Genomic DNA, 25,627 nt, shown 5'->3' on the forward strand with positions numbered 1-25,627 from the left:
AAATATTCACAGGACCCCCTTCAAAAGACGAATAATTCTTGTTTATTCGTTGTATCATTTGAAATATCCATAAATATTTGCATAGTTACCTTGTTTTATTATTACAAAAAAAAGAGTAATTTTTGTGCACATTTATACTATACTGCATTTTTTCTTACATTAAGCATTATATTACTCTCTCTCATTTAATCCTTTATTTAGCGTGAAATATGGTATTGATATCTGGACTTGATGTTTCATGACACTGATAAAAACACCGAATACGTAACACTGAATGTTTTTCAATATGTAAAATACTAAAAAATATATAACTTGGTGTTACTTTTCTTTTGGCTCTAACGTAGGGATAGTACATTATCTGATGATGAGTATTCAGATGCCTCAATGTTTCAAGTTACCGGCTCATACCAGAGAAATAAATAACATGTGGATCTATATTCCACTTTCATCACAGCTGCCAGTCTCAAAAACGCTATCCACTAATTTTTGAAATGTTCTAACGTGAATAGCTCGGCCATTCTTGCAAGAGAGTTGGGACTATTTCTACGACACAGATTTGGTCATTTGGCACCTTTAGACTCACAGTCGAAAGGTGCTCAGTAGGATATAGGTCAGAGATATCTCCAGGCTAGTCTAATTCCCAGACATCCATTTGAAGATATCAGCCCGAGAAGTATGATATATTGACCGATTATATTGAAACAGAAATGGACTCTCACTAAATTGTTGCAACAGTGTGATCAGAGAAGAATTGCCCATGATGTCACCATATGATGCTGTGGTCCAAATGCTACGCAGAGGAATCAAAAAGCTGTGTTCATACTTGAAAAAAAACTACACAATATCAGATCCCCTAAATCCACTAATCAGATCCACTAAATTTCAGCAGTGTCCAGATAGCATATAAACAAACGCTACATTCCTAGCTACATTATAAAAATTTGGCGCATCGTAATTTGCCGGCATGAGTAATGAACCATTACTTCACTCATAATGAAATCTTTGCCGGGGACGTTTAACAATAGATATAATTTATTATATTTAAATCCAACATCCCCAGTTGGTGCTCGGGACACACGTGACGAAGGTTATGTGTTCGATTCCCTCTCAATCCTATAAGAGTTTTTCTTTCACCTTTGATTCACTAATAAATGCTTTCATTTCTCGTCAATGAACTTCGAAATTCAGTTTCACCATAAACTCTGCCCCTCGTGACGTTTTGTTATCTTTCTTGCTCGTAGTAACCAATCACCGGCGTGATAATGCTTCTTGTGTTACTATGAATGTAGGGACTGTAATTACGCGTCTGGATACACTCATAATCGTTGCGTGTAATGACTAGAAACTTCTCGCTGAATAGTGCGTATGATTGTTATAAGATTGGAATGAAGAAACATTTTGATTTAGATGATTAAAGAAACTGGAATAATACAGGGTGATTCATAATGAAATGTGCGATTACCCGATGCTGCAACAGCTACAGTTCTTGCAAGATACGGACCGTAATTGCAATCCATTAGGTAGATTTGCTCATAACGTTTGTGTCTCGCTACTTAGGGAAGTGGCATTGGCAATAGCACGTGACTTTTCAGTGAAAATGACAGCGTCTGCAGTGGAAGACGTTTTGCATTCTTGAATGGAGAAAAATTGAATCAGTAACTGTTATACAATGACATTTCCAATCCAAGTGAAAAATAAAGTTGTCACCGTCGTTCTGCAACTGCGGCATCAACTAAAGACTTGACATATCCAGGAAAGAGAAGTTCCCTCGTGTGAAAAAGGCTATACTTTGTGTTTTTTATAGACGCAGAACTAAAACAGACTAGTCACGTAACGCACGAAATCGTCTACGTCCCTTCCCTTGGTAGCGGCACACAAACTTTATGAGTACATATACCCAACGGATCGTAGTTATGGTCCTTGCCATCAACTGTTTTTAGATTACCACTGTTTACAGCATCTGCAGAGAGAAACTGCATACTTCTTTATAAATCACCCTATATAATGGACGACATGAATGGCGAAAATACCACCCTAGACTACACAGAAACATATTTTGTGGGAAACATGAACACAACGTTATATAGTTTATAATACACTTTCCATGGAAAGAAATATAAAAACAAAAAGCATATATCTATACGATTCTGAATTTTGTGAATGAATAAACAAGTTCCAACGTAGTTTATTCACATCGCAATATACCTGATTCCGCAAGAGAAAAAAAAAATAAGGTATGGAAATCAAAGAAAAATAAATGTTTATAAGAGCAGTAGCGGGGCAGCAGCACTATATCATTCTTCCCAAGAAGCTCCGTTCGTGCCCAAAAATAAGAAGAAACGTGCGCTGGAAAATACAGAAAACCCACCCCCTTCCCAAAATCATTTCCATAAAAGGTTCGCGAGAAGTTTCTTCGCTGATAACGTGGTAGTGTTTATACCCAAAATAGGCAGGAAAAAGATTTCTTCGAGCAGAAAAAAAAAAAAAAATCTCAGCTTATTTTTTGTTGCTTTTCTTGAATATACCTCAAAAAAAAAAAAAAAAAAAAAGGAAAGTGAAAATTTCTTTGATGGTATTTTTTTATCATCCAACAGTATATGAAGTAAAAGAAAACTAAGACTATATTTCGTGCATGCATTAAGTATAAGAGGGTGAAGTGGAGAAGAGAAATTGAACTCAACTCTGAAGCTATTCACGACCACCCGTTCCTGTAGCTGTAGAATATACACCTGCGATTTCTCACGGTTTATCGATATCTGCTTGAGCGAAATGGGGCGAGGTGACGCATACTTTAAGGACGGCCACTTTCATTCACACCTTCCTCTATTTTTACGTTTTTATATTATTTTTTTTTTCTTATATACTTTATTTCGTACCGGCTTATAACTGTACAAGTGTTGTGGGTGTATACTTAGTGAGAAAACTAAATTTTTTTCCTTTTACCTTAACTCTATTTTTTTGTTTTTTTTTTTGTTTTCTATAACATAAAGCTCGTAAAATACTTTTACAATAATCGAAGGAAGTGTCGGCGAAGAAAAAGCGAGAGACTAGAACCAACAAATAATAACCCTGGAAAAGCTTTTAGTCGGCTCAACGATTTAGTTCCAACAGAGTCCGTGAAACAATTTTATTATAGGGCGAAAATATGTTGCAGTATTTTTGTTGTTTTTTTTTTTTTTGGATTTGTTTGTGGATTTCGAGCGGAAAAAATGAAAGATTAATACACTTTTAAGAAGTCCTTCAGAAAACCGTCAGGCTAAATGTAGGAATGGTAGAGATCTCATACGTAGGAGATTCAAAACTCTTAGAACAAACTTTAAGAGATATGAAACTTTAAGAGAACGTAGAAGACACCTAAACAAACGCTTTTTGTCACACAATGTGCGGTCAGTGGCGTGTTCACGGTGGGCTAAGCGGGCTATGACAAAAGATGGTAAGTTCAGAGGGGTAGAAATTTTGAGGAATGAGTGGCCAAAAAAATTAGCAGAATGGAAGAAGGGCTACAAAACTTTTATAACCCTAAATAAATCCGCCTCTGCCGAGCAGTGCCGTCTTAACACATGGGCCCACCCGGGCACGGCCTGGAGATCCCAAGACCAGGGAAGGGGGCCTCATGGAAATAAGATCCGTCAAGAATTTTCGAGAGCAAGCGTGTAAATTGGTACGGACAAGCATTTCTAGCCAAGTAGGGCCACAAACATCAACATATCACTATGTCCAGGGACCCTACATTCTCGCAAGACGGCCCTGTTGCCGAGACAGTAAGGGCAGTAAGTTTGGTCAGAGAGTGACCTAGAAAAATTGCAAGCACGTGAGTGGTCAAAAGAGGGACTTGGAGCTTGAGTACGCACGTGAATGAACAAAAGAGGGACCTACAGAGCGAAGGGTCAGGTCAGTGAGTGAACTAGAGTGCATGAAAGCATGTGAATGACCAAAAGAATGTCCTAGAGCATGTGTAAACGTGTAAATGATCAAAGGAGTGACCTATAAAGCAAAAAACCCTGTCATTGAGATACCAAAAGTGTGACCTAGAGAATGTGTGCAAGTATGTGAGTCACCAAACAGTGTGCAAGCATGTGAGTTTCCGAAGCAGTGTGCAATCATGTTGAATGACTAAAAGAGTGACTTAGAGAGTGTGTGAGAATGGGAGTGACCAAAAGAGTGATTTAGAGACACAGGTGTACTTGCAGGAGTAAGGGGGCGAGGTCAAGCGGGTTATAGCACAGGGTGGTGAATTCGGGGAAAAAAGAGTAGTCAAGAAAATTAAACAAAATTCGTGTAGCTCACAGCCAGCAAAACCAAGTGCGTCTCTGTGTGTGTTCGAATCTCAATAGCAGAGGAGTATTTTACAAGCTTAGTTATAAGCAATCACACAATTGCAATTGGAATTTCGAAATGGATAGCTTAAAAATTTATCATGCGTTTGAGATTTAAATATATCTAATGCCGAACCCAGAGTGAGGCGACCACGAGGTACGGGAGTGCATAATAGAGACTAGCGACGAAAAAAAAACTGTTGTATTGTTTTATTCTACACCGCACATACTTGAGGAGTGAGACAAAGAGAAAGAGGCCACTCCACGGGGTGCGCGATTTGAACACTCCTGTTTGTTTCCACCGCGATCTGCTGATTTTCGATATCTACTGATTGATTGTGTTTCTCCCTTTCCCTCTTCTGCAGAGGGATCATCGTCATCACACCATTACATTTCAGAACCCCTCCGGACATTTTCTCTGTCTTCTTTATCTTTTAGTATGTGCAGACATCTCTTCCTCCACCCCTGTGCATTTTTTTCTTCCTAGTCGCTATTCTTTGATTCGTATCTCTTCGCTCCACTATGATCGCAGCCTGACACACAGGGCCGTGTCAAAGAGGCCAAGAGCCTAGGACATGAACTTTTTCGGGATCTTTTCCAACTTTACAAAAAATTTGTAAAGGTAAATACTTAATTAAGCCGTGTGTATACTGTGTTCATCACTTGATGATTCTCGTAAAACGCCAGGGCTATCTAGGGCTCTGTAATGGATCATGCTAATAGAGCGCTCGTCTGGTTCCATGGAAGGAGCCATGGAGGAGCCATCATCTTATATCCTCCAACACACTCACGCATGTGAGTGAGAAACATAAATAGCAATTATTGCATCCCTATAAAATTTGTGTATCCTCCATTATTGATCAGTCGGATCCTATACCACTGGGCGGTCGTGTGGTCATAGCGGTGGATTCCCATTGCGAGAACCCGATTTCGAATCCCACTGGCGGAGCAGTGATGGTCGGCTGAGGTGGGGTTTCCGTGACTAGATTTCGAGGTGTGAATGTGAGCCGATCTTCCCGTTCAAAAGTCTTGCGGACAGAATCTTGCACAGAGATCAACAGACCTACAACGGTACAAATATTCAATCATCACACTTCACTAATAGTTTAAAAATTAGATGGCAGCCCTAAAATTCCACGCAACATCATAGACATTTGCTCGAGCGAAATGGGGTGAGGTGATGCATATTTTAAGAGCGGATACTTTTATTCACACCTTTTTTTCTCTTGTGTTTTTAAATATTATTATTTTTTTCTTACATATTTTATTTCGCATCGGCTTATAACTGTATAAGACGGCTTTCCTTTTTTTTTTGTTTTTTTATAAGATTACTCGTAAAATACTTTTACAATAATCGAAGGAAGCGTCGGTAACAGAGAGAGAGAGAGACTAGAAGCAACAAATAATAACCCTGGAAAAGCTTTTAGTCGGCTCAACGATTTAATTCCAATAAAATCTGATACAATTTTATTATAGAGAGAAAATATGTTGCAGTGTTTTTGTTTTTTGGATTTGTGTGTGTTTGTGGATTTCGAGTGGAAAAAATAAAATCCTAATGTGTCTATGAGGATCTATTTCTTCAGAAAACTGTCAGGCTGAATGTAGGAATGTTCGAGATCTTTTTCGTAGATCGGTTCAAAACTCTTAGTACACACTTTAAGGGATAATAGAGAACACACCTAACCCAACACTTTTCGTTGCACAACGTGGGTTCGAATGGCAATAGCAAAGGCTGTAGAGAGTGCTTTTAGTGTCTAAAACGGCACTTCAACAGAAGCAAGTACCGTATTTGTTCAGATGGATTTGCTGCAGTATGTGCCATCAACCATCTGAGGGTAAATGTGGTTGTAGCATGATGAAGTAGGTTTGTTTGGAATGCGGAATTACTTGAACCCTAAAGCTTTTATGGATTGGAAACGGCATATTACATGTCTCGATACCTTTTTGAGGGATCATCTCCTGGGCGTTATAATCGAATTCCATTGAGAGGAAACCCCTGGAAAGCTTGTCACCAAAATTAGTTCATGAATGTGTCTTATTTAAGTGTATGCCCTCCCCTAACACTTCACATTCACTGACGAAAAATGTTTGTCTAGCGGTGTTATGTTAGCTCTTAAAAATTTAACCAAGAGTTTTCAATCACCCTGTATTTCTAACAGACTGGTTCCATTTGTCCTAACGCGGTCATTTTATGAACGCGAGGGTTAATCAAGAATGCTAATTCAGTTAAAGGTTGAGTCCGAAGAGTTACGCAAAGATGTCTATGCTCAGGCCGAATACGAACGTAGGTTTGTTGCTCAACAGAAAACAGTCTGGCATCCAAGAGGTTCATTGAATGTAGGTTCAGTTTCCAATGACATTGAAGTACAGATGTTTGGAATCGGCTTGAAACTTCAATTCTTGGTCTATTCAGCCTTCATGCGCATGAATTCATGGCCGTGACACGGGGCCGGAACTAGAGAGGGCAAGGAAAAGGGCAACTGCTTCGGACGGCAGATTTTAGGTGGACACATAGAATACCTTTATAAAATTGTCGAATTTTGAATTGGTGGGGCAGCAAAATCATATTTTCCCGAGCGGCAAAATTTTTCAAAAATCCTAGTTACGACCCTGCCATGACATGTAAAATTTTGGGATTCATCAGAACCACCTGAACAAGTTCGGGAGCCTGGGACAAGAATGGTTTTTGCAGTTCCTTCTAAACTTTCGTAAAAAAGCATGCAGAGGGAAAAACACTGAATTAAACTGCAAGAAAAGTTCGTTCCTTACTTAGTAATTCTTATGAGTCAGTAGTGTTAACTGGGGCACTGCGATGGACCATACTAATATGGAGCTCGTCCAGTCCCACAGAAGTCGTTTGTTTATTATCAAATGATACACTCACATAATGAGGGTGAATAGCATAAATAACTAACACAATAATTGTATTCCTATAAAACTTCTACGTTCATTAGTACGGATCACTCGGTCTCCTTGATGGGTTTTGTCCTTGCTTTTAATGTATATTTCTGTACAAATCAAATAAATAAATGAAATAAGGTTTTAGGCTCACAATCTCATCAGAAATGTGAACCTAATTGTGTGTCTGGTTATTTAGTTAGTAACGTTTATCGCATCTGTGTAACTCGTGACAGTCTCGCATAAACATTACTTTCATATTTACCAGAAAATACGAATCTCTCCTTTAGTAAAGGTCATCGGATATATGTCTTTTTCAAGTCAAACGAATTAGGAAAACTTTAGATTCTAGAAAGAAAAGATATATAATGAAATTTTTACAATTGTTTCTCCGCGTAGAAGCGACCGAAAGATACATAGGTTACTTATACAAGGACCTCAAAAATAGAATAACTACTTTTGGGAGAAACTAGAGGCGAATGTTTTCTTTTGTAGAAAAACATCGATTGGTTGGTCTGCTACTGCCTTCTTTTCGTTCCCAAGGACACACTAGTTAGAGCAAAGGCGAAGTTTTCTCGTTGGTCGTCGATGTTAGGAAAGTATCCTCTTGAATATTTGATGACTGCAACCTCTGCCGCCGCCGCGACCGAGGAGAATATTGGTGCGAGTGGTGGCGGTGGCAGTGGACTACATAGATATCCACCATCAAAGCTACAGAAAAATCCAAATATATTTCTTTCATGAAAGTAGAGCGGAAAATTTCTTGCCTGCAGTTATTTTACAATTGTTTCCTTTTTTTTGTTGTTCTCTCTCGGTGGCCTACTCTGGGAAAAATTGTTCTTTACTGTAATATACACGAACATAAGTATACTGAGTACACCGAATATATTTTTCCTTTCAAGGATGTCAGCGTCGTTTGCAATATGTTAGAAAGATGTTTTTCCACAAATATTGTTGGTTCTCAAGTGTCAACCTATTGTAAATCCCGTATCGAAAATATAAAATCTACAAGAGGTTGACCTCTCAAAGATTTATAACATTTAAATCCAACCATTCTGGCAGGACGTTCACTAACAGGCCTTTACATGCAAAATGATGTTGAATAAAGACCAAGAAAATTTTTCGGGGCTGTTGCAGAGTCACTGCCGCAAGTGTTCGTTTAGCTTAGAATGCAAGTTGGTAGAGTGAGGTGTCTGTAGGTAAACGTGTTAACATTTTGATTGATGAGCAATTTTCTTTACTCATCATGTTATTGACTAGCTTTTGATTTTATCTAACTCTATTTTTTATCCTTGCTTTGTTCGAATCAGTTAATTACTATTGCAATAATCTTACTGGTTTTGAAATTAAAGAATGAATTCTTGACCAAGCAAACAGCACCACTGATTCTATGAACCGTGACACAATGACTACTACTACTTTACTGCACACCAACTCCGGTTATATCGCCATACAGCAATTTAATACCGATCGAGTTGATTCGGAAATCTTTTTCCTTCGAGAAAGTCATGATATGTTTCTGTCCTCGGCTTGGAGTGGACTTCCACCGAGAGCATATTCAAACGACATCTATCAGTGGTCGCCTCAGATCCGATAAGAAAAGAACTTATCGGTGTCCTGCCTGGGATCGAACCCGCGAACCTGACGGCAGACGAGTGTCTTACCACTGTGCCATTCGCTCCCCGCAATTTGAAATTTAACCAAAGATGTAACTAGCTCTAGATAAGCAGGGCCGCAACAAGGGGAAAGTAGAGGAATCTGGTGGCCCAGGCACTAGACTAGAAAGGCAAGCGCCCGAGTGTCGTGGTGGTAAGATGCTCGTCTGCCACCATGAAGGTTGCTGTCGGGGTCTCAGGTTTTTATCCGAGGGAGGATGTAGATAAGATATTTTCCCTAACGAGCTTGAGGTGACCACCGATAGACAGCCCCTTTATTTCTAACTCATCTCATTAATGGCAGTAAATTGCAACATAGCAATATGGCCAGAGTTGTTGTTTGGTAAAGTAGACTAGGGAGGCACTGAGTTTACTTTTTGAATAATGGGGAAAGAGGCGACAGAAGCAATTTTTGTTTCTAGTTGCGGTTCTGTAAACAAGACAAATCTGAGTTTGCTGTTATTATTGATCATTTTTGTCGCACCACGGTCATTTTCTACACATGGGGGCTAATTGGACCGGGATCTGCAATTTATTACCGATTCCAAACGGCAGTGATGGAAATTTTTGCCTTTTACCGTACTCACTGAGGGATTGGGGCGCTAACGCCCTAAGCGTGGGACTCCCTATTATAGTAATCTTTTTCTGTAGTCATGTTGTCGCCGTATCTGTTGTACCTCCTCGTCAATTAAGTTTCTGGCAAGGACGAATCGGGTATATAACCCGCAACACCTCTAAACCTACTTTGGTACTTTAAGTGAGTATCTTATCGACCTGAGCTACCTTGCCAAGTTTGCCGCTTTCAACGCAGTATGACTTCGAGATTATGAGTTATGCTGATTTAATTTCACTCACCCAGAGGACGTCTTATGTCCAACAGAAAGTTAAGAATTTTTAAGAAATATGTTGATGTGATATCATGTTTAGCTAAAAAAGACGAAATTTTTGATGTATGGAAATTTCAGAAAAAATGTCGCATTTCAGGGACATGAGAAAACGTGGATATATTGGAAAACGGGAGTGCCGAAGGTTATGCTGTGTGTGGATACTTCAGGGAATCAATTTCGTTAATGCCTTTTACGATAAAAGTGGATTGCATATAGAATAAATTATTAACATATTAAACACCCAATATTTCTTAAAAAAATGTACAGGGTGCATAGGTAACATGACGTATGGTATTTTACTGGCGAACCGTTGGTCCTAGAGGCATTCTTCCAATTATAAAATGTATCCAAATAACGTGTAGGACACCGATATGCCATTCATGTTGCAAGGGGTTGTGTAGATATTAAAATTAAAGTATTAACTTTTTATACAGACACCCTGTACTCAAGAACTTAATTACCAAGTCGTTGTCTTGTCTCTCCTGATGCAAAATAAAAAGAATTCCCCGTTTACAAAGTTATATATTCAGTGAGATATTACAATTGGAAACCGGAGAAAAGTTGAGAAAAAACAGCGTTAAATGCGGATAAACCGTTTTACCCGCATTCAGTGCCGTTTTTTCCCCAACTTTCCTCCGTTTTTTGAATTGGAAAATCTCAGTGAATATTGCACTTGAAAACGTAGAATTATTTTAGTTGGCATCAGGAGAGACGGAGCAACAACTTTGTAATTGGGTTCTTCAGCACAGGGTGTCCGTATAAAAAGGTAGCATTTTTATTTTAACATCTACACAACCCGTTGCAACATGAATAGCATGTCTACTACTACTACTAAACCATACATGTACTTCGTCCATATTCCTCTGCGGAACATCTAACGAATTGGTACATGTTGGAATGTGCGTGTACGTGTAGTGAAACCTGACGTGAAGTTTGGTTCTGCGTAATGCTTGTTATGTGTAGTACTGCCATCTGCCACCAGTTTTTTCTAGCTATGAGTGAAGTGTAAGGATTGAATAATTGTATCGTCGTAGGCCTGTTGCTCTTTGTGGCGAGACTTTTCAATGGGGGATCGGCTCGCATTTGCGCCTCGAGGTTGGGAACCACAGGAAACCAACTTCAGCTGCCGGCTGAAGTTGAATAGCATGTCTGAGTAGTACACGTTATTTGGATACTTTTTCTAATTGGAAGAATGCTTCTAGGACAGTGATTCCCAACGTGAGCATTAACACCCCCTTGGGGTGATGGAATATTCCAGGGGGGCGGTAGAAGCTACGGGTATAACATAGGATCCTATAGGTTAGATTGCGTTGGGGGCGATGAGAGAAAACCAATTCTGAAAAAGGGGGTGATGGGACAAAAAAGGTTGGGAAACTATGTTCTAGGATCAATGGTTCTCCAGTAAAATGTCATACGCCCTGTGACCTATGCACCCTGTACAGTACCATCACAGAAGAAATGAACGAGCTCTTAATAATATTTTAACTAACGTTATTTAACATTGTTCTGTTTTAATGCTCGTATATATAAATACAGTAATTACCTTAATTATTATTACTATTATTAAATTATTATATCATTTGAAAAGTATCTGCTAAGATATGCAGAATTAAATTTTTGTGATTACAGCACAAATTAAATTTTGCGATACAGTGTGGATTTGTTACGAAATTTCAGTAATGTGCTCTTTTCGTCATTAAGATTCTTAATACTCTTTAGGTAATAGCTAAGAGATTTTCGGGGGTTTATTATAGACGCTGCAAAAAGTCTTACTACGAAGAATTACGAGTAAATTTAATTTAGATAAGCAAGAAATCGTTAGAGTATAACATCAGTACGCTCTTTTTGTCTGGGAAGAAAGTACTTTTCATCAGATAAGGGACATGTTACTCTGAACATCGTTAGCTACGCTCCTTACACCGTGTTTCGGGATCCATTAACATTCCTAATGGCTGCATCACAGAAGAATAAAGAATCTAGAAGATGACATCAATCACTATGTGACCATCCTTCTCGTCCTCTAAGAACGTAGATTATTATTCGTGTTTAAGAAAAGGAAGTACCTAGGGCCGACATTCTCCCCTTCTCACAGCTTCTGTTCGGCTTTTCCGGAAGCCGTCATTTAGGGAAATCCTTCGACCACGAAATTTAAGCATGAATCAGGTACTGTTAGATTCTTTTCCAATGATTCATTAGCTAATGCGATATGGTGAAATGGTTTACACAACGAAAATTCTAAGCAAGGAGGTATCTTGTCGAACGTGCTATTTAGTTAACCATTCGGATTCACGAAAATTGTCAGTTCAATTAATGAACAGTCATACTTATCCCTGAATTGTATTCCCTTCAGACTCATTCAAAAGAACTTTTGAATTAATTTCACGTTGTGTCTCCGTAGTATTCCGTCTAATACGTAATGATGAGGATATCCAGTGAAAATCCAATATTCGATGCTCAATACTTTGAGGTACTGAATTAAATTTTAACTAAATCGTCAGTCTGAAGGAAAAAACGAATACAAAGTAAATTTAAAAAAACGTTTTTCGAAATTTTTAATTTTTTTTTATGAGAAGAAAATTATGGCTAAAATTTTTCATTATTGTTGGTAACAATATCTCATTTTTGTTAACATGATAACAGCACGTTGTTAATAATAGTTGATCATGAATAAAATGGATTCATTATCAGAGGGTTTTTGTTTCTTTCTTCAAATGGTGATTCAATGAATCTATACTTCATTCTTTATTTAAACAAAATCACAATGAAAAGGTTATAATATACAGGGTGGACAAAAAGTCCGTAGAAATTTTAAAAATTTATAAAAACCGGAAAAATTACCGAAATAAAAAACGGTTTGCAGGGTTAGCATTGCTAGGTCACGAGAATTTTTTTAAGACAGGAAAACTCCCCTAAAAACAGCCGATAGGTGGCGCTGACGTACACAAGTCAAAGAAAAGATACGCAAATGACGAAAAGAATGCCTCCAAATCGTTTATTACAGCAGTATGTGTTCCATGATCACCACCACAGGGGATACGACATTGCAGACGAGTCACAAATCTAGCAACGCAGAGCGCAGCAGGTACACATACACGGTTTATAACGGTGAACTGATTGTGGATTAGGAGCGCAAGCTCTTATAACCGTCTCCTTTGACCACCGAAGTCGCTCGTACCAGCACTACCTATCCTCTGTTTTTTTTCCTGTCTTGAAAAAATTCCCGTGAGCTAGCGATGGTAACCCTGCAAACCGTTTTTTATTTCGGTTATTTTTCCGGTTTTTATTCATTTTTAAAGTTTCTACGGGCCCACCCTGTATAATATTTTCACTCAAATTATAAATTAATTTTTATTATTTCATCCATCTTCGGTGAGGTTAAATTATTAAAAAATGATATCATTGAACACTAGTTATTAATCAGATCATCGGTAATGATCTGCCCTTTAGTAATGTCTCCAATATTTTATGAAAATGTAATTGATGACTTATAATGCTATTTGATAAATTATAGGCATGAACACTATATTTTTCTAGTATTCATGCATGCTCAGCAATCGACATGCGTGTTTAGACACGAGAACAATGCATTTGAAAAATAACGATCGAATTATTTAATGAATGTCTTTAGTTTTTGAACTCACAAAGTCACGTGAATTAATACTTAAGAAGAAAAAATCACCGAAAGGTCAATCGCAGACGAAATAAATATGTATGCTGGATTTATTGATCTTGAAAAAAGTTTTGACAGAATTAAGCGAAATGAAAAATGTCTGAGAAATCTTAGAGGAAGTAAGATCAGATGAGAAAGATGTTAGACAAATAAAACATTTCACCCAGAAAACAGAAAGCAGATTTGGAATAAACAATCAAATGTCAGATTGAATTGTGATAAATTCAGGAGTCAGACAAGATTGTCCCATTTTACCTTCTTTCCACATTTACAGTTGTATTTCAGAAGCTCCAGAATAATAAAAGAGTAAAGCTCGGCAGAAAACTTCAATAGCATCAAATATGTAAATGACATCGGAATTATCATTGGACGAAGGAAAGAACTTGAAAAGCTCTTGTGAGAGAATATTAACAAACTGCGGAATGAAAATTGAATGAAACTAAATCTAAAAAAACCCCAAAATTAGTTATGTGTTCCAAGACAACTTAAAACAATGCCAAATAGAAACGAAAGAGAATAAATTTTGCAATCAAAATCTTTGTGATATTTTGGAATGAAAATAACTGAAGATAAAAGATGCAAGAAAGATAATGAAGCAATAAGTTGCAATTGCAAAAGAATTCACGTAAAAAACAAAGTAAAGGAAAAAAAAGCAAACCATTATTTTAATGAAGACATTCATTCGCGTTAAAATAGAAAGACGATGATTCATTAGTAATTCGCCAGATTGCGAAACCTAGAAGCTAAAAAAAGAGACCTGGAGAAGAAATTGAATGTTTCTTCATACAGTCACAGCTCTATTTTACCAACACGTTTTTCCGAATTAACTGTTCAAATCCATTCGAGTTGTTGAAAACGAGCGTCGACTACACATTGCTTGGCACGATAGAAGAAGTTGTTAAGATTCAATGGTCAGACAAAAGCACCAATAATGAAGCCTGTGCTATTGAAGCATACAAGGGAAATCACAGCTTGTTTACAAAAAATTATGTTAAAAAATGGGCATTTTCCTTTTGTCTCAAGGGATTTTCAAAAAAAAAGCTGTCTCTAATGGTCGAAGAATAATTTAATGCCCAAAATAATGCAAGAGAAAATGGTTTGAAAACCATACAATTTTGAATAACTGCTTCATGAAATAGGGAATAAGTAGTTGATCTTAGAAAAATTGTGCCAAATAAGAAATGCCGACCATACCCATGATGACTCGTGTCCATCCAGCACCTCCTAGAGATAGAAGGCCTCTGCAGTGTTTGCCATAAACGTCATTCACACTACCTAGCAAGTTTGCCACATTTTGAAACACAGCATCCTATTTCGTTTCTTCTTGTTTTGGAATAGAATATTCCTTATTGGCTCACACATACCGCATAGTGATTGCATGTGGGGCATAGAAATCGCCAATTCTGAGCCCGATCATTTCTTTTCCTTACAACGATGATACTGGCACGAGCAGGGAATTTTTTCCCTGAATATTCTGAGGGGAAATGGACTACTTACTGACACAAGCAGACTGAACAGGCCTTCTATCTCTAGGAGGTGCTTTTTCATCTCGGAGAGAGCCCTAATGCGAGAGGGTAACAAAGGATGCATTGATATAATATTTTATTATCAAAATTTTCAACGGGATTGGTAGGATGGACCATGAATTATTAATACGCCGTCAATGGACTGCTTTGACAAGGGGACACCAGTATCGATTGGTTAGGGACAATTCTAGGATGTGATGTCGCAGGGAATTTTTCTCTAATAGGTTTGTTAATAAATGGAATAGCTTACCCCCGGGGGTAGTAAATTCTAACAAAATTGACATGCTTAAAAAAAGAAATACGGTTAACACGTCCAGAAACTATTCATACTTAGAATAAGACAACCATAAATATTTTTTATGTATAATATTGTGTATATATATATATTTGGTGGCTTTTTGTCAGCCACCTCATTGGGCATTTTGCCTATTGTGGCCTTGTATTTGCATTTGTATTTGTACAATTTGAATGATGATGGTGGTCTCCGGAACGATATATCCAATCAAATAACAGTTTTCTAAATCAAGTTATCATCAAGTGCTTTCAGGTGTATCATCTATTTCCCTAATTTGGATACACTAAACAGCGTAAACTTTTCGCAAGAAGTCTACCAACAAATTGGAGAGAGCAAAAAAACACATAAAAAATGTGAATTCTCCTCGGCCTATGACTACTGATCAAAAAACTATTATAAAACTGCAAATTTGTGGTTTTGAAACTTCATAAAACTGCTTAAATATAAATATTTTAATAAAAATCCATTGATCCAACGTAAAATTAAATTTTCCAATACGATAAAAAAAAAAAAGAAGTATCACAAAATACAATTATTAACACTTGTTTAGATGAATGGAGGTAAATTGTAATTTCTGTTTCTCAAAAATTTAACCACTTCATGTAAAGTACAGATGACTGGATACCAAGCGAAGATAATTGGAAAGAAATGTGCCCGGAAAGTGCGAAGTTGCTGGTTCGATTCCCCACAGAGGAATGTGACTTTTCTTTCCAATCATCTTCGCTTGGTACACAGTCATCTGTACTTTGCACAATTAGCGGACAAGTTCATCGTTTCATTCACTTCATGTAGTTGTTGAGACCTGAAGAAGTCAGAAGAAAATAAACAGAGTGAAAACTTATCCCGAATATGTTGAATGAATCGACATAATACCTTAAAACAACCCCGTTTTAAGGTTAGAAATAAAATAAATTTAAACCGAGTTAAGAAAGAGTGAAAATTTTCATCTGGTGACGGAAGCACGTACGTATCTCTTGTCCTTTTTCTATTCCACGCTGCTTCCAAGATGAATTTTTCTTGATATGGCCCTTCTGGGTGTTAAAATGAATTGTGCGCTCCGTTGGTAAAACAACTGTCAAGATCTTAGTTTCCAAAAGAAAAAAAAAGAACAATAAATACTGCAGAATTTACCAGAGCGGAATACACCAAAAGTATTGTGTTGCATCAATTATCAGATAAACCAGAAAAATGAACACAGTTTTAGACGCTCCTCTCTTTAGTTCAATTATCATACATTAAAAATTCGAAGCATCACAAATTTACAATTACATTAGAGTTCAAAGTATGATCATAACTGTGTTATAATTGTGTGTTTACTTAAAACGTTTTGCCAGCCGAATTAGTATTTGATTTGATTTTCTTAATTTTTTTCTTGTTATATATTTTCGCTTCTGATTCTTTAGTTTAGAGATATCAACCATAAAATTCATGAAAAAAAAATTTCCTGCATGTTTTCTGGCCATGTCCATAGAAATGACATTAAAATTTAGAACAAAAAAATTAAATTTTATTCTTCGTTAAAAATAGGTTATTTAAAAAAATTAAATTTACGTGATAAGAGCTGAAATGAATGAACTTTTTTTTCGTAAATTAAGTTTGGAATCTCACGCGCCCAGAAAAAAAATCAAGTGCTTTTATGAAAAAAAAAAATTTAATTAATAAAACTGATGTTCCTAATTGGGAACATCATTCATTAACAGGTTAAATCATTGCGCCTATAACAAAGTAGGACAAAAAAATGTGAGATCAAGCCAACAATGGCAAATAGCCCTTGAGGTCTTATGACACTATTATTATTGAAACATTTTGTAAAAAATTCGAGCATCAAAATCAAAAAGTGGCCACCTGGCTGTCGAATTGTTGTCATACCAACCACCGGTTCGAACTCCGAGAGTTGCATGAAAGCATAGCAATTCATATTCAGGTCTACACTTTGTAGCTCAGTGCAGATACCTCTGGTGTACAAAATTTGACTTTCATTCGACAAAAAAATTACCAATTAAACATATAAAAACACAAAGATGAACTCTAGTCATAAAATTCCCACTTTTTTAAACTTTACTAAATGTCACACAATGATGTTTCACTGACATTAGGTCCACTCACGTCTACTCATCGACTAGCGTAATTCTAACAACATTCTTATGGGAAAAATGTTGTTATATGTGTTTCGGGAGAAAAGATACGTGAAATATTTTTTGTGAAATGTTCTCAGCGCTTTTGAATTTCACATTAAACTCAATACAGGGATTTGTAAACTTTATCATAATACAATATATTCGAAACCCTCTTTTCGCACCAAATGCCATTCCAGTTTATTTTCTCATTCAAAACATCTAATCATCTACCGTTTATAGTAATAACGCACCATTTAGGATCTGAAATCTCTCTCGATAACGCTATAAAAACTCCAGATACTCGACATAAATTCAGTAAAATTATTAAGTATAAGTTAATGAATAAAAGAAACCACATACGGAAGAAAAATAAGGTCCATCGGGGGGCACTAACTAACTTTATTTACGAAATTGGTGAATTTCAATCACTTCATTGCTTTTTCCATACGTGGCAGTAAGGGAATGATGATAAACCATACGAAAGACAGACTTCTATAGATTATTCGATTGGGTGATGAGAGGTATATTCACCCTGTGGCCAAGACTCTCTTAAGGTCCTTAGAGACTTCCGTAAAATTCTTCAATTCTTTTAGAGACTCAATTGCAAACTATATTTGTAGGGGAACAGATGGATGGCTGCATACGGCGGGATGCGTATCATCAATAATTTACCCAGGAAAGGTAGTCGTATGGATTGTTGTTGTTATAGCTGTATCTCAGCTTTACCGCGAGTAGCAAGAACGTGATCTTCGGAAAAAGAAAGGCTACTAGTACTGCTGAAGGTTCATCGCCTCAAGAATTTTTCTAGGCCATGCCGGGGATCTTATTGCTTCGTTTGGAATTCAAGCCAGGTTTTCTGCGAGGATATATTTCGTTCACTTACGAAGCTTTTTCGTGGTTGAATTTTTCCTTTCCCCCCCCCCCCCATATGCCCCGTTTCACTTTGATATAATAATGCTTTCTTTATTACCGCTGTTTCCGACGATTACGGCCGATGATATTTTTTTACCCTGCTCCTTATTGTTATTATTTCTTTTACTTTTCTCCCTCGCTCTCGTTTCTCTAATTCATTCAACGCCACACACAAAAGGGAAGAAAACTGCGAGATGTATTCCTCGGATTCAAAAAAAGTTTATTAATGGAAAGAGCACAAAAATATGGAACGAGAGCCCAAACGACCAAACGAAAATGAGAGTTCATTTTTCGCAAACGGTATTAGAACTTCAACTCTCCAAGCTAGTCCAACTAATGTTCTTATATATGGGAATATGTGGGCTAATGGTTCTTGATCATGCAACCAAAACCTCTTTGTTTGTTCATTTCCTTATTTCGGTAAATTGCGTAGATCAATTACATCCTATAATAACAAGGCCGTTGGGAATGATCGAATACTTTTCTGCAAAAATGAATATAAGGCTGTTGATGGAGCCAAAATCAATTTGAAACACAAAATATATCTTCTGGCAAGACCAAAATACTATACAAAAATACCAAGACGATCTTCCGTAAAAAATTCATGCTACTCAAATTCAAGCGTAATCACGGGATTATTAATGAGGTGGTAAAAATTATTAAGTGATAATCAAATAAGAATTGAGAAGTATGAGCTGAGGAAGCTATTAACAATGAAAAATTTGTCGTGATTTAGAAATCCAAACACTTGTATGGAATTTTACATTTTAGAAGACTATTCACAATTTCATATCTGAAGCATAATATTATAAGTCTTAAAAAATTTGTTTATTGCCTAGTTCGTTGTTAACATAACGCATCTAGTCTGCAACCCTCAATTTATTTCGACCCATGGTAAAAAGTCTTTCCTTATCGTCGAATTTCTTTTGGTGCACCATTAAAGGCGTTCTTTCTTTTGCAGAGATCTCAAAAATACCAACTTTTTCCTTTTTTAAAGACCGGCCATAACGTAAGTTAAATTTTATGAAAACATAGGCAACGAATTTTTATTTTCGTTTGATATGTTTTGCTAAAATATCCGCAGTTTTGATTGCATTTTGTGGAAAAAGCCACGTATTTTTCCCCAAATTTCGGTCCCAATCAATTGATATTTTTATGTATTTATATGCAAAAATTGTAGCTGGCTAATATGGTTACCGTCGGTCACACCTGTCAAGTAACTTTAGGTATTACTGTACTGGAAATGTAATTGTGAGAATATTCTCATTATTTCGGGGTTGTTTGAATTTGTAAAACATTAGAGATTATTTTTTTATCACTTATATTTTTTAATGGTAAACACGTATTGATTCAGATTCATATTGACGGAATCGAAAATCTATATATATAAAAATGATTTCCTGTCTGTATGTCTGTGTTCGTGTCTGTGTGTGTATGTGTATGTTCTCTATATAAATCTACAATTTTAGACCGATCTCTGTAAAATTTTGTGTATATAGCAAACAGGACCTAACTGGAACTTTAAAAGTTCGTCAGAGATGGGGAAATGCCCGAAATCGGCGAAAAACTGTCGAGCAACAATGGTTTCTTGACCTAAACAATGACTTTTGGAATGTTTACTTTGGTTATCGTGGTTTCAAAAAAATGCGTTTCCACACATGTTTACTCCTTTACAACGGTTTGTCGCTTCTTCAATACTTCCAGTATATAGAGATAACCCGGGCACAGCGCCGGGTATTATAGCTAGTTTAAAATAATCATTTAAATTTTTTCTTTGAACAGTAAATACGAACATGATGCGTTTTTTCTATCTCGAAACAACATTCGAAAAATTTTCGACAGAATAAAAAGTGTTTGTAGAGTAAACTTCACTAAAAAAACTTGAATTCTTTCCAAAAAAAATAAGAAAACATCTTGGAAAAAGTGTAAAAGAGAGAAATATCAACCGTTTTTGTATTTTCGCAATAGCTCTTTGAATAAGCAGGTCACTCTGTATAAAAATGAAGAGTGGACATCCCAAAAGCAATCTCTCGACTCGATTTCACGTATCTTGGACTCGATATATAAATCCGTTTGGATTAGGATAAAGATGAATACAAGTCGTCTGATCCCATCTAGCGTGATTCGAATACTAACGATTTCTGTAGGACGACAAAAATCCTATTCACCTTCTGTTCAATTTTTGTTTTTTGCAGATGGTGAAATTTGAAATTCGAGACACGGCATCGAAACTACACGTGCACGGACAAACCAAAGCCAGATGGGCATCGATATTTATATGTATAAACTTCGGACATTGCTATCCACATATGGTGTTGAAATTTCTCAAAAAGATGAAAATGGAGGAAAGAATTTATTGATTCACTTGCAAAGATAATAATTCAATAATTTATTGATTACTTTACCGAAATACACAAATAAAAATACAAATTCCACAACAGGCAAAATGCCCAACGAGGTGGCTGAAAAAACATGCCCGTAAAAAATATGGATATCAAATATTTCTAAACTATATCAAAAATACAGCAACCCAATAAGAGTATTAATTATAATATATTATAATACAATGCCCATAACAAAAAATCATGGTTGTCTTATCTAAGTATCGATAGCTTCTTGATTTATCCCAATATGTTTATCGTATTTCTTTTTAAACGTGCAAATTGAGTTAAAATTCACGACCCACGGGTATGAGCTATTCCATTTATCCACAACCCTATTAGAGAAGTTCCCTGTACCCTTATGTGCTCTTAGGTGTACCCTTATCGAAGCATCGATTGACGGTCCATCATTTGAATAACTCATGGTTCATCTTATTTATATCGCTGAAAAAATTTTGAACATTTCCATCATTTTTCCCGACACCTGCACTCTCGTCCAATGTAAACATATTCAAAAAATCAAGTGTCTCTTCATAGCTTAAGCCCCGTGTGTCATCAAGATTACGCGTGGCTCTTCTCTGCACTCTCGACCAAGTCTATGCCCCTCTGTAAGTATGGTCTCCAAAACCTTACGTCATACTCCAGTCCAGAACGAACTAAGCCCCTGAAAGGGGGAAGGATCACTTCAGGAGATCACGAAGAGATCTTTTTGAGAATGAAACCAAATATTCTGTACTCTTTTTTGACTAATGCTGAACAATGTTGATCACTGCTGAAAAATGTAGGGGAAGCTTAGATTTATTGTCATAGAAATTTCTGACTGTATTTACAAGTATAAGCGTATAAGGTTTCTGACCAGCAAATGTTATATAAAAACCATCCAACATCACCGAAAGTATGTCAGAGTATGCAAAGAATCTTCCTTTTGAAAACAAAGTGAAGATTTATTGTGAATTTAAAGGATGTAGTGTGTGTGTGAGAGGGTCTCTCTAATGTGGATGAAAATATTATCGGCATAATAATAAAAAAAATAATAATCACAAACAATTCATCTATGAGAAAGTTTTCACGGCAATAATATGATTATTGAGGTGAAGCTGATTCTAAAGATTTTATGTCCACAATAGTGAAACTACACTGCCTGGCCAAAGAGCATGCGCATATTCAAGCACTATATTCCATCACCTTCAGCATGAATTATGCTCGTATTCGTCAATGGCAACTAATGGCAATAAGTTATTGAGGTCAGACAATATCCCGGAACTCATTTTAGACTTTTAGACTGTGGTTCAAGACAGAGTTGCGTTACTCTTTAAATTCCCCTCTAAGAAATTCCACGGACTTACGATTAGATATTGGTCTGGACTTTCTGATGACTAATTAAAATATTGGAATTCATGTGTTTATATGATGGCTCGTGTTCATCTAAAGTCTACATTAATATTATGACAGGCTTACAATGCGAGATGTGAATAATTCGAGAATGAATAAACGCATTTTAATTATGACAAACTCGATAATCTTCTTAAGAGAAGCAAATATTCATAATAGATGAAACTGGTCATTGAATTTGCGGAGATACCCAGGTGAATCAATTTCTCTAGTTGCACAGCATTGCTGACCATAAGTCAGCGCAACAGAAGCAGCTCCGGATCAAAACATTCTATTCTGAGGCTTTGGTGATAGAAACACCGGTACAGTACAATATACCAGGACTTTTCTTTGGCTACGGAAGGCGCATTTAATGTTGGAAACTACTGTTCGAGATATAAATAAGCGTTTAATCAGTAGAATAAGAATTACTTGACATTGAGGATTTCTAAAATTTTGTTTTCATTTTTATCCTATCTCATATTCAAGATATCGATGGGATTGTCTACAAATTTGCAAATGACCTCTTCCGCTTTTTCGCGGGCACTTCGTCCGAATCTAAAGTATGTTGTACCTACAGAATGACATAAACTTACGACGAAGTGGACAAAAGAGCCACCAGGGCACTAGTAGGTATACAGGTGGCTTGAGTTATTAAATTAAACTTGATTCTCTCGATATGTTTTCATTAGAAAGTCACACAACCGCTTACATTCCCGGCATACGCAATTATCAATTTACTTCCGTCATTAAAAAAGCATAGATGTCAACAGATGTCGGATTATAATCCAAGATTATCAGTCCGATGGGGTAGAATGGACCATGAACCATTGTATTTACTATTTCGTATACACCGTTAATCAAGAGTTTCGACTAAGACACACCAGTACCGTTTGGTGAGGGACAATTCCAAGTTTTGTTGTGTATCAAATAGTTTTCTTCTAACAAGGTTATGAATGCATGGAATAGCTTACGTTCTGTTGTCGTAAATACCACTACAATAGACACGTATAAAAGAAAATATAATAATCATAGTGGGAGAAATCGAGAATCTATCCACAACTAGATTATGACTGCGTACTGTGTACGTTTTTATGGAAATTGTATCATCCTTTCTCGAAATTTTCAAGTTTTTTCATTTATTTCTTTGTAATTTTCCTCAATTTGGGGTTGCCGTAATTAGAATCTACGAGCATTCATATTTATTTTATTGTCACTTTTTCTTCAGTAACATTTCTTTACATATTGTTTCATTTTTTTTATCTTATTTATTGATTAATTTTTTTCCGCCAACTTTTAAAGCATATTCTCTGTTGTGACCTTGATTTTCTATTCGTATTTGATAAAAAAAAATCAACATTCTGTAAAATGCGTCCATTCTCCTTGCATGTTATAAAACGAAGACAAGTTTCAGTTTGAAAAGACGAGTTAACTCGTGACCGGTCAACAATGTGTTAAAGCAATGTATATGATTTTCTATGGCTTTTACATTTTTAAGCGTTTTGGGGAAAGTCATACCAAAGAGAAATTGCCACGTACGGTATTTAAATAATTATACGTTGAAATTTAAATAAAAACCATGTTTATACGCCAAGATTATTTCAAGCGGAAATTAATATGTGAGAGATAAGGGGTGGTATTCACCGACATGGTTCAAACTATAGTCACAATTTTTTGATGACATGGATATATTGGTTAAATTCGGGTTTTTAACCAATCTATCTTAATCTCTTATCCAAAAATTGTGACTACAGTTTAAACCACATGTCCGTGAATACAGCCCACTATCTCTAACAGTCCGCATCGGACAGATTCAAGGTGAAAATGTATTAAATTAAGGAATAAAAACAATTTTAACACCTTCATGGTTATCCATGTTTAACTTATGTTAATTACGCTATCTAGTTGAGTAAATAAAACTACTTTTTATTTGTGAATGTCAATAAAAATGTTAAAAAAACGCATTTTACGAAAATGATGAAAAACATTTTTAAATGATGTTTTAAAAAAATGTGTTCTAAAATATTGTTAATCCAAGAGTTGTAATTCGCGATAACTACACGCAAAACTCATTTGAGTAGCTTTTTAAAATTTCGTATCATGCGAAAAATTTTAAGATCATAGATGCGATATCAAAAATGATGTAATAAGTGAAATTATTTTGCATTGAGATTATATTAGAATCACAAGACCAGAAAAAAATTGTTTTTTTAAATTTAATCCGTTTTTTTAACTATTAGCACTGTACTAAGAACTATGTTGAATATAATAGTTTATGATAAAATGTTAAATCGATTATGTGTGATAATATTTATATAATAGAATTTACACTCACCTCGGATGCAGTAACTGCTTTAAGTTTTCCAGCCATCGCTAGATGAATGCAGAAACAATCTGTGCTTCACTAGATTTTCAGAACCACCGGGATTAGTTTGAAAAAAAAAAACTTAAAAAATATTTTTTCACAATATTGTTGACTACATGTTATATTGGATTACGATATGGAAACAATACGAGCATGCTTTTAATAGTCACATTTTTGCTGTATGTGGATTGATATTTCTTCTAAACTTATTTCCGGCCATCGCTCATGTTATTATAACAATGTGTAAAACTGCTCCAACTTCAACAAATTGTTGAGAAAATGAAACATACAAAAACGTATTTTCTATATGTATCTGTTTTTTTCTTCTTCAGGGAACCTGTAATTAGTAATTTAATGGCAAGAAGCTTGAAAAATAGCCATTTCTAAGAGTATTTTCTGACAATATGCTCCAAAATTTTTAATAAATGATGACGTATTTTGACACTTAAATTATTTGTTGAGGATGCATACCGATTTAAAAACTATAGAATGCTTTATTTTTCCCCTCATTACTTCTATTCAAGACATTGATTCCGATAAACTATTAAGACTAGTTTATTCGAGGAATTTTGTGTCATGTGTAATTATCAATGAATGTGGTCATTTTGAAGCTTAAACTTTAAAAATAGGAACCGTTAGGATTTTTGAAGTTTAAAATAGGAAAAGCAATAAATGTGAATTCTCCTGTCGTTAAAAAATATCGATTTTTTTTCTTTTATTCATATTGATGAACAGTCTCGGCAGCTTTTCGGATGCATTTGATATACAAGGGATGACTCGTGGTTAGTAATAGTGACTCGAACTAAACACTGGTGATAATAGTAATGATGAAAGGCCGTTAGTGCAGATCTGCAAGCATGTTACCGGGAGTTCACAACTCGCTCGCTAGCACAGTTGTTCTTGTTTACCCTCTGGCGCATCAATTGGAATGACAGCCAGTGCTTTCTGGATTCCACTTGCCTTTGGCTTCCCCCGGGTTAGTCACGTGGTGTTCGGGAATGCCTCTGATTGGTCAAGAGCCCTGGTGGTTAGTCTAGAAGAGGCAGCACGGACTTAGCACCACCCATTGCAAGGACGCAGCTGAGAATGAAGAGGGAAGCGATGGATGGAGAGAAGATGCTGCTCGTAGAATACATACGGCGGTGGAAGTGGGTCGTGTTGAAGGCAAAGTGTGTGTGTGTTGAGGATCCTTACATAGGATTCTTCAAGATATTCTAGTTTCGCGTGGGACTCT

At 36.3% G+C, this 25,627-nt stretch overlaps 1 protein-coding gene across 2 annotated transcripts in view; it reads right to left on the reverse strand.

Annotated features, from left to right (window-relative positions):
* LOC149085114 (heparan sulfate glucosamine 3-O-sulfotransferase 5-like) overlaps positions 1–25,302 on the reverse strand; it is an 80,140-nt gene extending 54,838 nt beyond the window's left edge. For both annotated transcript variants that reach the window (XM_089232923.1, XM_089232925.1), the window contains exon 1: positions 24,364–25,302. The gene's annotated coding sequence lies outside the window, so the exon portion shown is untranslated. The remainder of the gene's footprint in view (positions 1–24,363) is intronic.
* Positions 25,303–25,627: the final 325 nt, after the last annotated feature.

The sequence above is a fragment of the Pholcus phalangioides genome, unplaced genomic scaffold, assembly GCF_987345545.1.
Source record: "Pholcus phalangioides strain wild (caught in Gottingen) unplaced genomic scaffold, Ppha-v1.0 ptg000007l_1, whole genome shotgun sequence".
In the NCBI taxonomy this organism is placed as follows: Eukaryota; Metazoa; Arthropoda; class Arachnida; order Araneae; family Pholcidae; genus Pholcus; species Pholcus phalangioides.